The sequence below is a fragment of the Myotis brandtii genome, unplaced genomic scaffold (assembly GCF_000412655.1).
Source record: "Myotis brandtii unplaced genomic scaffold, ASM41265v1 scaffold136, whole genome shotgun sequence".
Taxonomy (NCBI): domain Eukaryota; kingdom Metazoa; phylum Chordata; class Mammalia; order Chiroptera; family Vespertilionidae; genus Myotis; species Myotis brandtii.
The window spans coordinates 2901265-2905506 of record NW_005354829.1 but is presented as its reverse complement, the minus strand read 5'-3'; the positions used below and the strand labels follow the sequence as shown (position 1 = coordinate 2905506).

At 35.9% G+C, this 4242-nt stretch overlaps 1 pseudogene; it reads left to right on the top strand.

Annotated features, from left to right (window-relative positions):
* Positions 1–4069: 4069 nt before the first annotated feature.
* LOC102256151 overlaps positions 4070–4242 on the top strand; it is a 4697-nt pseudogene continuing 4524 nt past the window's right edge.

Sequence of the window (4242 nt, the reverse complement as noted above, 5' to 3'; positions counted from 1 at the left end):
CATTGTAACAAAGAGAAGAAGCTACTTGTGTCTTCACATCCCCAGCTATGAGCCCATTGCTTGCTCACTAATGACTAGTTCACTTTATAGTGGATTTCTAAATACAGTGTGAAAATTCTACCCTAATAGTTTCCAAAATTCCAAATAATTCTGTTTTATTGCTCTGCTTCAAAGTATTTTGTGGAAGTATTGACATTCATGAAGGTGGGGAAGGGAATCCCAGAAAATACCGTCAAAAATCAAGTTTCTAAAAGGCATGTATGCTTAATCTGAGGGTGGAGGCAACCAGGTACTAAGAATGTATTTGAACAGGGAAAGTTTACATTTTCAGATCCCTTTATAAACCTGCCAAGACTTCCAAAATGGATGCCAGTTCTGCCCTCTATCAGATCTGTTTTATAACATTCCAAGAGTCCTGCTTTCAACCCTTGACCAAGTGACCTGAAACTAATAGCAGATTCATTAGTTAGCTTTTCCAGGAGTTATTGGTATCCTCAGAGGAAAATCAAAGATAAAACAAAGAATACCCACCCCCCCAAAAAAAAAACACAAAAAACTACCACCTCCAAACTTCCAAAATGCAAAGGAATAAACCTTTAAATATAGAATTTCAAAATTGTGATGAGAACAACCTAATATGCCACTTACTAATATAATACCAAGTAAGGTCTCAGCTTTCTGACCCTTTGTGTCTATTTCATTATGATGAACGTGTCTAAAACATCGACTCTCACTTACGTATCACTTAAGTGATAATTGCTTTCTTTAATTCTAGGAATTTGAATCCAGTAAGTAGAATTGTTTAGATATGTTAGTTTAGCTTAGGGAATTTTCTCACCTAAAGCTCCCAAGCTCTCACTAGATGACACTGTTTTACCACCTAGAATACTTCCAATTGCATGTACAACAGATTGTCAGTGCCTTTCCTTCCTTTCTCATAAAGGAACTGCATTTTTAAGATTTTCATAAATTTCACATTGTGTCAACCTTAATGAAAATATTAGTCTTGTGTGGTGGAGGGTATGGGAGGTAAGTAGCGGGGGCATCTATAACATACTCCACAATAAAGATTTAAAGATAATAATAATAAAAAAAGAAGAAAAATGTTAGTCTTTCACAACCTTAGAAATTTGAACTATAAAGCCTAGTGTATGTTTTTGCTTGTGAGGTATAAAGTCATGTGCCTGTTCTCACATTCTTAAAATTAATATTCTAAGCAATATGCAGTAATAATAGCTAACACATGACCATTTATTATTCACCAAGTACTGTCCTAAGTGCTTTACATGTATTAAACAATATAATTCCCACAAGAAATGCTGAAAAAAGTAATCCAACAGCATACATCTATTAAGTAACAAAGCAGTCTAATTGAGGAGCCGACATGCTGGACCAATAGTGTCTGCTACCTACTCAATAACTATTTATAGATCAAGACAACTGACTCCAAATTGATTTTCTCCCAACACAGAGACTAAATTTCAATAATCCATTTATCTACTTCTTTGCTTTTAGCATAAGAAACAAATTTAAAATCAGGTTTCACATCAGTGGCCTACATGTGTTAAGGGAAGAACAGATTGCCTAGATTCAAATTCCAGCTCTATCATTTACTAGGTGATAATTTTAAAAAACTAAAATTAAGAAATGTGTGGTCTTGAATAAGTTATTTAACCTCCTAAAGCTTTAAAATGGGGATTTTTTTTGGGGGGGGGGGGATTTTTATAGTACTGAAACTAAGTAGTTATTATGAGTTTTAAATGAAATAATCGATCAAGTCATGTAGCACAATTCATGAGGTGTGATTATTATGATTTGAAATATAGTTCAAGCATAAAATAATTCTTCCTAGCTCCACCCTCAAGATCAACTGCAAAAGATATGAGTACAGAAAGAACCAATCTGATGATAATGGTGAAACATTTAAACACCATTTAAATGTTCATGGACATCTATCCACAATGATAAATATAGCTTTAAAGGATTTGAGTTGTAGTATTTCCTTATACATTAACTAGAGACCCGGTGCAAGGGTCCCTAGGCCTGGCCAGCGATCAGGGCCGATCAAGGCCTTCTGGCTGATGGCTGGGGCCTTCCTTTGTTCTGTGCCACCCCCTGGAGGTCAGCACATGTCATAGCAAGTGACTGAACTCATGGTCTCCTGGTTGAACTCCCGTGGGGACAATTTCCATATTAGTCTTCTATATATAGAGATTGAACAGATTTATTGAGGTTAATTGTAAGGAAAATTAAATAATTTTATCTGTATATAATCATTGAAGAAATAGGTACTCTTCTTCCTCCAAGACAGGGTAAGGACAACAATGTATCCATAGACTGCCAAGTTCTGTAGATGTTAACTTTTTCTCTAATGCCATCCCTTACCCCTCACCTCTCCCAACAATCTCTTTTCAAGGTACCCTCTAACTCACTAGAACTTTTAAACTCTTTTATAAGGTATATGTATATGTGTATAGTAAATGGCTAAGACTCCGAGTTCCTTCTGAAACTAGACTCTAGGAACACTAACAGATCAACATTTACTCTCTAGGCAGAGGTTGGGTGGGGGGCAACTCAAAGAAAAAATAACTAAAGAAAATATTGACATCCCAGTGAATTTTAACGCCTACAATACACTTCAAAGCAGCAAGCAACTCTCCCACCCACCAAATGAAAAGAGCTTCCATTCAGCATTTTATTTACTACCTGAGCAGTCAATCCAGGAAAACCAAGCATAGATGGAAAGCCTATAGCATGGACTATAGAAACCAAGACAAACAAAAATCTGTCAAATGTAACTTGAAGGAAACATTTTTTTCCAGGAAAAATAAAACCTTATTGTTAACATTAATATCCTTAGGCAGTAACTAGAAAAGATACTTTTGTTCAAGAAAAAAAAATCAAACAAATATTTTTAAAAAGTCAAAGAATAAAAAAAGCTCCTGGAAGTTAATAAAAACTGTAAACAGAAATTGACATAATGAATCAATTTTAAAAATGCAGTGCAGTATACAGATCATGTGTCATGTAAATGTACACTTGAAACCTATGTGACTTTATTGACCAATGTCACCCCAAAACATTTAATGAAAATAAATAAATAGAAAAAATGGGGAGATAAAGTAGCTCCCACAAAGCAGAGTAGTAATACAGTCCTTAAAATTAGGAGACAAGTGAAAAATAAATGCATAGTACCTACTAGAGATCCAACCTTAAACAACTAAGCTCTATAAAGAAAAGAAAATTAAAACAGAGTTAGCAAAATCATCAATGACATAATTAAAAGTAAATATTCCAAGACTCCAAGCTATGAGTTTCAAATTGAAATGTCCTGTTACTTACCCAACACAATGGATAAAACATACCAATTTGTGTCATTGTTAAAGTTCAGATCTCGGCAAAGGGAATATTCTATGAATTTATATAGAAGATCCAATGGATAGCAGTTAATTGCTTTGTCATTTATTCATTCATCTGTGTATGCATGCATGCATGCATGCATGCATTTTACAAATGGGATACTTGTCTTGTAAGAGCCAGGAACTATACTAGAAGTTGAGGTTTCAGCAGTGAATAGAACAAATCCCTGATCTACTGAAGTTCACATTCCAGTGAGAGGCAATAATTAATAAATGAACAAACAAATGAACATGAGACATGTTACATGGTAAATGCTATGAAGACAAAATAAAGTTAGGACTCAAGAATAACTGGGAGTGGTGAAAGGTAATAATGAAATAGGATAGTCAGAGAAGGCATAGACATTTGAGCAGAGAGCCAAATACAGTGGGGCCTTGACTTACGAGTGTCCCGACTAACGAGTTTTTCGAGATATGAGCCATCTCGGCCGATTTTTTGCTTTGAGTTGCGAGCTAAAATTCGGGTTACGAGCCAGCTTCAGATACCCCACCGCTAGTTGGCGCAGCGAACGTCACAGTGAACGCCACAACATCAGCCCAGCATCACTGTCTCACTCGTTCACTTTAAGCGGTTAGCTCTTAGTTGAAACATCAGTGTTGTGCTCGCATTTGTGCTTGCAGTTATTTTGCAAAACTTCGTTTTTTCAACCATGGATCTGAAGAAAGTAAGTGCGAAGGACAGTGCTGAGAAGAAGTGGATGATGTGCATTGAATTAAAGAAAGAAATTATCGAAAAACATGACCAAGGTGTGCGTGTAATCGACTTGGTGAAGCAGTACAAGCGTAGCACTTCTACGATCTGCACCATACTGAAGCAGAAGGA